Source organism: Grampus griseus (assembly GCF_964374135.1).
Source record: "Grampus griseus genome assembly, chromosome: X".
Taxonomy (NCBI): Eukaryota; Metazoa; Chordata; class Mammalia; order Artiodactyla; family Delphinidae; genus Grampus; species Grampus griseus.
In genome coordinates this window covers 26,613,886-26,626,855 of record NC_138999.1, presented here as the reverse complement: position 1 = coordinate 26,626,855, position 12,970 = coordinate 26,613,886, and the positions used below count along the sequence as shown (strand labels likewise).

General features: G+C 45.2%; 1 pseudogene across 1 annotated transcript; it reads right to left on the bottom strand.

Moving 5' to 3' along the window:
* Positions 1-2,067: 2,067 nt before the first annotated feature.
* On the bottom strand, positions 2,068-3,123 carry LOC309840001 (melanoma-associated antigen B4-like; annotated as a pseudogene). The gene has a single exon. The product of its transcript is annotated as a melanoma-associated antigen B4-like (transcript).
* Positions 3,124-12,970: the final 9,847 nt, after the last annotated feature.

Genomic DNA, 12,970 nt, shown 5'->3' with positions numbered 1-12,970 from the left:
GGCTCTGCTGATCCCCAGAGTCCCCACCTTCCCGCGACCTGAGTTGAAAGTGTTAGTCACAAGCAGCCAGGACTGTTCTGGACCTCAAGGGGCTGCCAAAGGGGATGGGACTTTATGGGATCCTACTGTTCTGGCTGGGTCTTTATTCAGGTTTATCACTGTCATTTCTGTGAGAGACTCACACTCTCTCCTCTACCAACCTGAAAACTCTGCCCTTAGACAAATTTCTTATGGCCCCAAGAAGCCTGAAGAATAAGTGAGGGTACGGTTAGCCTAACAGGTCTGCCTGAGACCCTCTGTGTCTGATAGCAGACAGAACTGGTGTCCCAATGACCACCCCCCAATATTCTGGGCTTTGGTCTCCTCAGTCCTCCTACACGGGGCCCTCATCTTGCTTTCTATCTCTTGGATTAAAGCCTGCTTAGGAAATTCCACATCTCTGCAAACTCTTGAGCAGTTTTCGCTCTGCAAACCTTACAGAGAATGGGTCCCTGGCCCAGGAGTAATGTGAGATGGGGAAGCTGTAGCACAAGGCAGGAGTCCCAGAACAGGTGGTGGTAGCCTGTCAGGGAAAAAAAGTACACTGATCTATTCTATCTCATCAGCCAGATGAAGATTCCCACGTCACTTCTGTTCTGATAGATTTACTTTCTACAGGGAAGAGACTGTGAGGATGATTTTGAGAGCCCCTAGTCTTTTGAGGTTATCTAACATTGCAAATGTAGATGCTTATACTGTCACCGAATATTGTCTCTTTCATTTATTTATTTATTTATACCTCTCAAATATTTTGGTATTCTTACTGCTCTGGCTACGTATTCCAATCCAGTAGTTTGAGCACAAGGCCATTCTTTTTATCACCTAAGACAAAGTTTGAAGTACTGAGAAAACAACTGAAATAAAAGACACAGGATGTGTCTCAGGGTAGGAGGAGTAGAACAGTACGAGCTCTACAGTAATTTAGACCAGGAGTCTAGTCCCACCCCTGTCATTTACTAGCCTTATGAATTTTGGCACATGACCAAACTCTAACTCTATGAGCCTCAGGATCTTCACTGTGAAGTGAGTTTGATAAGACCTGTCTTGTAGGACTGGTGGAATATATGTAATGTATGGAAAGCAGCTGTCACTGTGCCTGTCTTGTATTGAGACGCTAGGGAATGGCGGTTATTACTATGATTATCTTGACCTCAGACGTTACCATCAATCCAGCTGGGACTTTTTTTTTTTACATCTAAGATATGTCAGAGAATATGCAGCATTCTAGCCGGAAAAAATCCTCCCAATCAGTCAAAATTCTGCTTTTAACAATGAAAACTAAGGAATATGTTCTCTCCACCCTCTCTTTACCCTGCTTTTTTACTTGCTCTTCTTGAAGTAGAGAGTATCTCACCCTTTTCCATACAATAATAGCTTCTCTGAGAAACTGTAATTGCATGGGCAGAGGCTAGGACTTTTTTGATTAAACATCCCCAGTACGAGCACAGAGACTTCTTAAGAGCAGATGCTCAGTTAATGTTTGTGTAAAATAAGAGTCATGAACAAATCATTTGCTATAATTTGTATTCTCAAACATTCTTGAAAACCATAAGCAAATCCAGTATATATCTTTTAAATTTACAAAAGAAAGACTAAATGGAGTAAGGCAAACCAAGAATTGATCAACTTTGACTTTAGCTCTCTATCTGTCTTAGCTATCTTATCTCTCCATCTAGCTACCTAGCTATCTTCTGATCCTATTTTAGCATGGTGTTCTTTCATGTTTCCAAGGATATTCTTATCCTAAAGTGATATTATTCTTGTTCTGGACCACAAAAGTGATTTAAGGATTTCCAATTTGTATTTCAAACAACAGAATTCTTACTCCTAAATCTGACAAGCAGCAATAAGTGTGTGATCCATGTCATTCATATACTTTATATTCTGAATCTAAATAAACTTTCTGTTGAAAGGAACACCAATTAAAAATGCAGGAAAAAAGTCAACAAGTTATTTAAGCATATCAGGAACACTGGTTAACAGGCTTTTCCAACCACAAAGTGAAGAATGGGTGGGCTTCAGACCTCACTAGGGGTGTGAGGAGAGGCTGGATGTGGCCCTGGAACGCGCACGGCTGTGGCAGTAGTGCCAGCCCTGGCTGCAGCCCTGGTTCGGGCTCTCTCTCCCTCATCTCTCAAAGCCTCTTCATTGTGGGGTGGGAAGGCAGTGGGGACCGTATCGTGGATCTCCAGATCCATGGAGATACGGTTCTGGTTCCGCATCCAGAACCTCCAGCACTTTCATCTTGCTGGTTTCAGCGCGGGCTCTCGGGCCCCACAGGAACTCAGAGCATGGCGGATCGCTGCTGGGCACCTGGCGGTACTCCAGGCACCTTTCCTGCACCAAATCTTCTGTGATAAGCTTCCTGGGCTCCACCAAGATGAAGTGCCTCCTTCCATCAAAAACACCCAAAACATTCAGGGATTCCCAGATCTCCTCCTCAGAGGCGCGGTCGCCATGCAAGATCACACCGAGGACAGGCATCAGGGGCCCATTCTTCCGAAACCGCCCGCCACTGCTCCGACGCCCATCATCGGTGAGATCTAGCTTGCCGACAAGGGCATAGGAATGACTGTTGGGCTTGACTTCCTTCAATTCTAGGCCAAAGACCAGCTCCATGCACTCGGAGGCTCTCCTGGGGATCTCGGGGAAGTGCTCCCTATACCTTTTGTTGACAATCTTCAGCTTTTCTCCCTTTTTAATGGGCTCCTTTATCTTATATTTACACAGCATGAACTGCACCAACATCCCTGCCTTCCTGGTTACAAGATCCTTTCCAGGATCACTGGAGGTTGAGGCCTGGGAGGAATTTTTACTTTCCTCAACTTGGCCCTTGGCACGTACATCATATCCTGGGCATGAAACCCCTGCAACACGAGAGCTAGTGGCTGGGGCTCCCTGAGGCTCCTGGCGAGTGCCAGCAGCAGCGGAGCTCGGGAGAGTACCCTGAGAAACAGAAATGGGTGAGGAAGTGGTCTCTTCTACCCCTGCTGTGGTGGCCTGAGCATTAAGACCTTGGGTCTCACCTCTGTTACGGCGGCGTTCCTCACGAGCACGGAGCTTACTCTTCTGACCACGAGGCATGGTGGCTGTGGTCAGGGACAGCAGACAGGAGTGTGGGCCAATGACAGGTGATTTGGACACCTGGAGGCTGGAGAATGAGATGACGTGAGCACCTTAAAGTAGGGAGATTCCACCTTGGCTTTATCAAAGGCTGCCTCTGCAAGTTTCCTTGAGGGCACTGCTCTGGGAACCCACAAGGTTCCTGTTTTCCCGGTCAGCCTGTCCTCCCAGAATCCCATAGAGGAAACACAGAGGCCTTAGAGTTTTACTCTACATCCTATCAGCCCTGCCTTGGATTTACTCAGGTGACAACAGGTGCTGGCAGTGGGGTCCTCTCGGTTCATCTTCAATATTATCATGTCAGGTCTCTGCAGAGCCTGGGCACCCTCCCCGCTGCTACTCTTAAGCTGACACCTCAAACCTCCCTGCGATCCAGGAGAAGGAAGTGAAGGGGTGCCTCAGTCCACCTCCCTGCCAGGGGACACCAGAGCTGCGAGCTCAGTAGGGTCCTTTCTATCCTGAGTTCGTTGCGATCATCATTCGAGGTCCTCACCTTGGCTCCTTAAAAGGCTTGGAACCACTCCTCTCCATTTGCTGACTGGTGGATGCACCTTCAGACTAAGGACCTCACCTCTCTTAGACGTGATATAAAGAAGTGAAGCAGACGCTCTACCTGACAGTCCTTCCCAGAGATTTCTTGGGCTGAAATCCAAGGGTTGGGCTGGACACTTTGAGTCCTAACTCAGGTTTCTCAATTGGGCTCCTGGTAGAGAAGCTCAACTTTTGCCTGAATTGATGCCTATATGATAGTAAGAGCCAAACCAGCCTGTGTCCCAATAGGAGGAAGTGAAGATGACCGTATCTAACTAAACGCGGTCTCCCAAGAATGAAAGCTATTGCAGGCAGGCTGAAGTCCTTGTGGTCCCACACAAGATCCCAATTCAAGGTCTAAATGTGCCTCCTAATAGGGTCTAAGATTTCTCCCTCTGCTGACATGGGACCACTCTCCTCACACCAAGACCCTTATTTCCCTGTTAGCCTGTAGTGGGAACTGATGGGCATTTCTGCCTGACATCTATGCTTGAGGTCTCCCAGGGATGCTAATAGTGAGGATTCTTTGTGGCCTGAATGCTTTCATGTTGGACATCCCCACAGTCCTCAAGGTTCTCACCATGACACCTGGCATAACCTGAAATCCTCCCTTGCCAACCCGAGGCTGCCCCCTTTGACCTGGTCTCTCACCTCCCTGAGATGTCCTGGGAATAAGTGAATGCAACTCATGTCAAAATACCCAATTCTCCCAAGCCTGAAAACAGGGCTGGTGCTTTATGCTGCCCCGTTTCTTGTGGGAGGGGCCCCCATCCCCACTCGGTGTCACAACCATGAATGCTGTTGAGGACTAGCTCCCTTTGCGGAATTGGGCTTATTCCATTAGACCAAGGCTCTCATCTCCCTGAGACCATCTCCAGAGGAGATGAGGGGGCACCACGGCCTGCCAGCTCCTCCCGGAGGCTCCTCTCCTGAGTTTGGGAGCCATGAGGTAGCCCTCATTTCCCTTCGTCACTAGAGGGGAATTTAGGTCACTCAACATCTGTCTACCTTGCTAGGGCCTCCTAGAGCTGAGAGCAGGGGCGCTGCTCACTGTGGCCCGCTTTGGGGGTCGAGGTCTGCTCACTAGCACTCAGGGCCCTCATCTAGGACTTAGACCTTCTCCATTTGTAGAATCAGCGCTACTCTCACAGACCAAGGCCTTCTGCCTGAGACATCCTAGGCCGAATTCAGCCCGATAGCTCTGCTGGGGCCTCCAAGAACAAGATCGCAGGGGTGGGATGCAGGTGGGTCACCTTTGTTATGCGGGGAGGGGGGAGGGAAGGTCCCTTCAGGCTACATTCAGGTCCTCACCGTGGCTCCGGACGAGTCCCGAAAACCCACGCTCGGACGAACAAACGCCGCGGCTCCCGGTCGGGCTCCTCGCTTCCGAAGCGGAAGTCGGGGGGAGCCGCATCCGGCGCGGCGTGGGGTCTCCGAGGGCTGACGGCAGGGGCGGGACTCTGCGGGCACGCCCACTGGTCAGGGGTCAGCGGTCCCTGCATCCTGCTAGTGCCTTCTATCAGAGCCTGGGACCCCTCCCTCTATGGTCCCGAGTCCTCCAGCCTCCGAACCAAGCCCTCACCTCCCCGAGGCCCTAGCTGGGGGAAGTCAGGGCGCTGAAATTCATAGAGCAAGGTTAGAAACTCAGATGTTACACTCTTGAGTCCAAGGTCTGTATAGCAGGGCAGGCATACTGGAAACTCAGGCAGGGTTTCTGTGTTGCAGTCCTTTTTTTTTTTTTAATATTTACATATTTATTTTGGCTGCGCCGGGTCCTCGTTGTGGCATGCGGGATCTTTAGTCGCGGCATGGGAACTCTTAGTTGCAGCATGCATGTGGGATCTAGTTCCCTGACCAGGGATCGAACCGGGGCCCCCGGAATAGGGAGCACGGAGTCTTAGCCACTGGACCACCAGGGAAGTCCCTGTGTTGCAGTCTTGAGGCTGAATTCCTTCAGGAAACCTCAGTCCTTGTTCTTGGGGCCCTCAACTGATTGCACGAGGCCCAGTCACACTATGGGTGGCAATCTGCTTTACTCAAAGCCTACAGATGTAACTATTAATCGCATCTAAAAAATACCTTACAGTGGACATCTAGACTGATAATTGACTAAACAACTGTGCAGCACAGCCTAGCTAAGATGGCGTACAAAATTAAGAGGTGGGAATGATAGGGAGGAATCTAGACTTGGAAATACGACGCTGCCACTAACTGGGACAAAGAATACAGGAAGAGGACGAATGAGGTTGGGAAAAAAAATAATGTGTTTATCTTTTTTCACATTGAGTTTGAGATATCCTTGAATCAGTCATCGTTGGATTTATGTTTAAAGCTTTGTGGGTAGGTCAGGGCTTGGGATAATAGATCTGGAAGTTAGCAGCAGATAGTTTGCAGTTAGAACTGGAGGAGTGGATGAAGGTACCTGGGGATAGTTGTGGGGAGAAAAAAAATAGTGGACCGGATATGGTAACTTGGGGAGCACCAGTTCCCCAAGGGGTAACGGAAAAGAAGTCCATTGAGGAGGCAGAGAAAAAACAGATTGAGTGGTAGAAGAACCAGGACAGGGCAGTGTCTTAAAAACTGCAGCAGACAGTGCTGTGCTCGCCAAACCCAATTCTATATTCCTTCTTCTCAGGCACATGGAGAGCTCCATTTTTCAGACCCCTTGAGGCTAACCGAGGATTTATGACTGGTTTCAGCCAATGAAATGGGAGAAGAAGTGATGGATTTGGCTGAATCAGAGAAGAGCCCTTTAGAGACTCTCTGTCCACTCTCCCCTGCCTCAGTGAATAGGTAAGCCCCAGAGAAAACCCCCAAATGCCCCTCCCTCCCCCATACCCATTGAACATGTAGTGTGGTTGAGAAATAAACCTTTGTTGTGGTAAAACACTGAGATTTCAGGATTAATTTGACACTCTAACATAACCTAGTTTATCTTGACTAATACAGAAGCCAAGGCAGCAGAATATTTTGCAAAGGAGAGAACAGTCACAACAGTCTCACATGCATCAGTGTTCCAGAACAGAGACCCTTCCATGGATTCCCAAATGTGGAATAATTAAGCCAATAAGTCCAAACAATTTAGGGGGTCTCTCAATCATAACAGTCTGACAGGGAACCTGCATTGTCTTTTGGCTTTAGCAAACAAATGTGCTCATCAGATCAATAAAATGTAGAGTTAACTTGAATTGGACATTGACATCACAACACATATACACATTTCAGTGTACTAGTCTTGTGGTTTGGCTTGAAATCTTGAGGTGATGACATAAATTCTGATTGAATTATCTTTGCCTTAGTTCTCCATTTATGTTTTGCAAAAAGAGTGTTCTCAATATTTCCCCTTAGTACAAGAGACCCCAATTTATAAACAACTTTATCCTATATATTCAGTTACGAAGTTGATTGTTTAGCGTTCTGGGTGCCCTTTCCCAAGTGGAAAGAAATGATAAAGGATGATTAGCTTCCCAGGCCATATCCCACCACCTACAGTGCAGCCAGACTAGAAATGCATATTATTCCAGGACATAATTATGACTTATGTTATTGATTCTAATCAATGAGAAGCAAACTAAATGTCATTTTACATAAGGCACAACAATAGAGTCAAGCAGGAAGCTGTGCCAGATATACATGCATTATACTTGAAAAAGGAGAATTCCAAATTCCAAAAGTACATTGATGTAAAATAAAGGAGGTCCAACTGGCCTAAATGCACACATCTAATCATAGATTCCACATATCTGTATAAATAAAAATGAAATCTCTGATGAGACTAGTAATTATGACATAAAATGTTCCAGCTACAAAACATTAAGCTAAAAAAATCACTTAAAAACTATAAAATATACATGAAAACAATGCTTTGATTAGGCAGCATTTCCAATGTATTCTGGTCCTTCTTCCACATATTACTCTCAAATGAGATCATCACAATCTCTTTTCTTCTCAGATTTATAGAAATTACATTAAGAGGTATCCTTGGATACCAAACAATCCTTAAATCTCATTTAGTCCAAGATGTGGTCAAAGCTGAGTTCCTCAGTTCTTCACTGCTTAGCTATTTACTAATGATAAAACATAAAATCTCTCTCTTTTGAGTTACCTCATTTATCCTATACAAATGGGGAGTGAAGTATTAAGGCTAATAAATTTTTCTGATAACCATGGCTTGTATTTAAACATTAATACTTTTTATTGACCTAATTAATATTAATGGAAATCATCCGATAGTGCTTTAGGGACTACAGAGGTGACAGATTCCCTCTCAGAGGTTAGTATTTCTACATTGTAGTTTTTAAGTGTTAAGGTTATCTATAGGGCCCATATTCTTCCTGTATTAAATGTCAATTAATCCTTCAATGAAAACTCAGCAAAATGCTTTGATAATAAAATAATAGTTAACACATATATAACGCTTATGAATTCGTGGGCACCGTGCTGAATGCCCTACACTTAATTCACAAAATAATCTTATAGTTAGGTATTATTATCATCACAATTTTACAGATAAGAAAAGAGGCACAAAGAGGTTACGGAATTTACCCAAGATTACACAACTAGTAAATGGTAGCGCTGGGATTGAAAGACCAGGTGTCTGGTTCCAGAATCTCACGCTCTTACGTACTACATATCGCCTTTCTAGATGGTGCGAGATAAACATGCTCCAGAACTATGTTGAAACTCATGAACTAGAACTTATCCTCTGATATAAAATTTCTCTTAATCGGGTGGAGGGGAAGATGGCGGAAGAGTAAGATGCGGAGATCACCTTCCTCCCCACAGATACACCATAAATACATCTACACGTGGAGCAACTCCTACAGAACACCTACTGAATTCTGGCAGAAGACCTCAGATGTCCCAAAAGGCAAGAAACTCCCCACGTACCTGGGTAGGGCAAAAGAAAAAAAGAAAAAACAGAGACAAAAGAATAGGGACAGGACCTGCACCAGTGGGAGGGAGCTGTGGAGGAAAGGATTCCACACACTAGGAAGCCCCTTCACGGGCGGAGACTGCGGGAGGCGGACGCGGGAGCTTCAGAGCCGCGGAGGAGAGCACAGCAACAGGGGTGCGGAGGGCAAAGCGGGGAGATTCCCGCACAGAGGATAGGTGCCGACGGGCACTCACCAGCCCGAGAGGCTTGTCTGCTCACCTGCCGGAGCAGACCAGGCTGCGATCTGAGGCTCGGGCTTTGGTCGAAGAGCAGGGAGAGGACTGGGGTTGGCTGCGCAAACACAGCCTGAAGGGGTTAGTGCACCACGGCTAGCCGGGAGGGAGTCCGGGAAAAGGTCTGGAGCTGCCGAAGAGGCAAGAGACTTTTTCTTCCCTCTTTGTTTCCTGGTGCGCAAGAAGAAGGGTTTAAGAGCGCTGCTTAAAGAAACTCCAGAGACGGGCACGAGCCGTGGCTAAAAGTGCGGACCCCAAAGAATGGCGCGAGCCGCGACTAAAAGCACGGATCCGAGACGGGTGGGAGCCGCGGTAAAAGCGCGGATCCCAGAGGCGGGCGCGAGCCGCAGCTAAAAGCACAGACCCCAGAGACGGGCGGGAGACGCTAAGGCTGCTGCTGCCACCACCAAGGGGCCTGTGTGCGAGCACAGGTCACTGTCAACACCCCTCTTCCGGGTAGCCTGTGCAACCCGCCACTGCCAGGGTCCCGGGATCCAGGGACAACTTCCCCGGGAGAACGCATAGCGGGCCTCAGGCTGGTGCAACGTCACGTTGGGCTCTACCGCCGCAGGCTCGCCCCGCACTCCGTGCCCCTCCCTTACCCCGGCCTGAGTGAGCCAGAGCCCCCGAATCAGCGGCTCCTTTAACCCCGTCCTGTCTGAGCAAAAAACAGACTCCCTCCAGCGACCTACACGCAGAGGCGGGGCCAAATCCAAAGCTGAGCCCCTGGGAGCTGTGAGAACAAAGAAGAGAAAGGGAAATCTCTCGCAGCAGCCTCAGAAGCAGCAGATTAAAGCTCCACAATCAACTTGATGTACCCTGCATCTGTGGAATACATGAATAGACAACGAATCATCCCAAATTGAGGAGGTGGACTTCGAGAGCAATATTTATGATTTTTTCCCCTTTTCCTCTTTTTGTGAGTGTGTATGTGTATGCTTCTGTGTGAGATGTTGTCTGTATAGCTTTGCTTCCACCATCTGTCCTAGGGTTCTATCCGTCCGTTTTTTTTTTTTTTAATTTTTTTTCTTAATAACTAATTTTAATAACTTTATTATACTTTTCTTTATTTCTTTCTTTCTTTCTTTCTTTCTTTCTTTCTTTCTTTCTTTCTTTCTATCTTTCTTTCTTTCCCTCCTTTAGACAACGAATCATCCCAAATTGAGGAGGTGGACTTTGAGAGCAAGATATATGATTTTTTCCCCTTTACCTCTTTTTGTGAGGGTGTATGTGTATGCTTCTGTGTAAGATTTTGTCTGTATAGCTCTGCTTCCACCATTTGTCCTAAGGTTCTATCCGTCCCTTTTTTTTCTAAATAATTATTTTTTAATTTAATAACTTTATTATGTGTTACTTTATTTTATTCTACTGTATCTTCTTTCTTTCTTCCTTCCTTCCCTCCTTTCCTCCTTCCTCCCTCCCTCCCTCCTTTCTTTCCTTCTTCCCTTCTTTCTTTCTTTCTTTCTTCCTTCCTTCCTTCCTTCCTTTCCTTCTTTCCTTCTTTCCTTCTTTCTTTCTTTCTTCCTACTTCTACTAATTCTTTCTCTCTACTTTTTCTCCCTATTATTCTGAGCCATGTGGATGAAAGGCTCTTGGTGCTGCAGCCAGGAGTCAGTGCTGTGCCTCTGAGGTGGGAGAGCCAACTTCAGGACACTGGTCAACAAGAGACCTCCAGGCTCCACATAATATCAAACGGCGAAAATCTCCCAGAGATTTCCATCTCACCACCAGCACCCAGCTTCACTCAATGACCAGCAAGCTACAGTGCTGGACAACCTATGCCAAACAACTAGCAAAACAGGAACACAACCACGCCCATTAGCAAAGAGGCTGCCTAAAATCATAATAAGTCCACAGACACCCCAAAACACACCACCAGACGTGGACCTGCCCACTAGAGAGACAAGATCCAGCCTCATCCACCAGAACACAGGCACTAGTCCCCTCCACCAGGAAGCCTACACAACCCACTGAAACAACCTTAGCCACTGGGGACAGACACCAAAAACAACAGGAACTACGAACCTGCAGCCTGCAAAAAGGAGACCCCAAACACAGTAAGATAAGCAAAATGAGAAGACAGAAAAACACACGGCAGATGAAGGAGCAAGATAAAAACCCACCAGACCGAACAAATGAAGAGGAAATAGGCAGCCTACCTGAAAAAGAATTCAGAATAATGATAGTAAAGATGATCCAAAATCTTGGAAACAGAATGGACAAAATGCAAGAAACATTTAACAAGGACCTAGAAGAACTAAAGATGAAACAAACAATGATGAACAACACAATAAATGAAATGAAAAAGACTCTAGATGGGATCAATAGCAGAATAACTGAGGCAGAAGAACGGATAAGTGATCTGGAAGATAAAATAGTGGAAATAACTACTACAGAGCAGAATAAAGAAAAAAGAATGAAAAGAACTGAGGACAGTCTCAGAGACCTCTCAGACAACATTAAATGCACCAGCATTCAAATTATACGGGGCCCAGAAGAAGAAGAGAAAAAGAAAGGGACAGAGAAAATATTGGAAGAGATTATAGTTGAAAACTTCCCCAATATGGGAAAGGAAATAGTTAATCAAGTCCAGGAAACACAGAGAGTCCCATACAGGATAAATCCAAGGAGAAATATGCCAAGACACATATTAATCAAACTGTCAAAAATTAAATACAAAGAAAGCATATTAAAAGCAAGGGAAAAACAACAAATAACACACAAGGGAATCCCCATAAGGTTAACAGCTGATCTCTCAGCAGAAACTCTGCAAGCCAGAAGGGAGTGGCAGGACATACTCAAAGTGATGAAGGAGAAAAACCTGCAACCAAGATTACTCTACCCAGCAAGGATCTCATTCAGATTTGATGGAGAAATTAAAACCTTTACAGACAAGCAAAAGCTGAGAGAGTTCAGCACCACCAAACCAGCTTTACAACAAATGCTAAAGGAACTTCTCTAGGCAAGAAACACAAGAGAAGGAAAAAACCTATAATAACGAACCCAAAACAATTTAGAAAATGGGAATAGGAACATACATATCGATAATTACCTTAAATGTAAATGGACTAAATGCTCCCACCAAAAGACACAGATTGGCTGAATGGATAGAAAAACAAGACCCATATATATGCTGTCTACAAGAGACCCACTTCAGACCTAGCGACACATACAGACTGAGAGTGAGGGGATGGAGAAAGATATTTCATGCAAATAGAAATCAAAAGAAAGCTGAAGCAGCAATAATCATATCAGACAAAACAGACTTTAAAATAAAGACTATTAGAAGAGACAAAGAAGGACACTACATAATGATCAAGGGATCGATCCAAGAAGAAGATATAACAATTGTAAATATTTATGCACCCAACATAGGAGCACCTCAATACATAAGGCAAATACTAACAGCCTTAAAAGGGGAAATCGACAGTAACACATTCATAGTAGGGGACTTTAACACCCCACTTTCACCAATGGACAGATCATCCAAAATGAAAATAAATAAGGAAACACAAGCTTTAAATGATACATTAAACAAGATGGGCTTAATTGATATTTATAGGACACTCCATCCAAAAACAACAGAATACACATTTTTCTCAAGTGCTCATGGAACATTCTCCAGGATAGATCATATCTTGGGTCACAAATCAAGCCTTGGTAAATTTAAGAAAATTGAAATCGTATCAAGTATCTTTTCCGACCACAACGCCATGAGACTAGATATCAATTACAGGAAAAGATCTGTAAAAAATACAAACACATGGAGGCTAAACAATACACTACTTAATAACCACGTGATCACTGAAGAAATCAAAGAGGAAATAAAAAAAAATAACTAGAAACAAATGACAATGAAAACATGACGACCCAAAACCTATGGGATGCAGCAAAAGCAGTTCTACGAGGGAGTTTACAGCAATACACTCCTACCTCAGAAATAAGAAACACCTCAAATAAGCAACCAAACCTTACACCTAAAGCAATTAGAAAAAGAAGAACAAAAGAACCCCAAAGTTAGCTGGAGGAAAGAAATCATAAAGATCAGATCAGAAATAAATGAAAAAGAAATGAAGGAAACAATAGCAAAGATCAATAAAACTAAAAG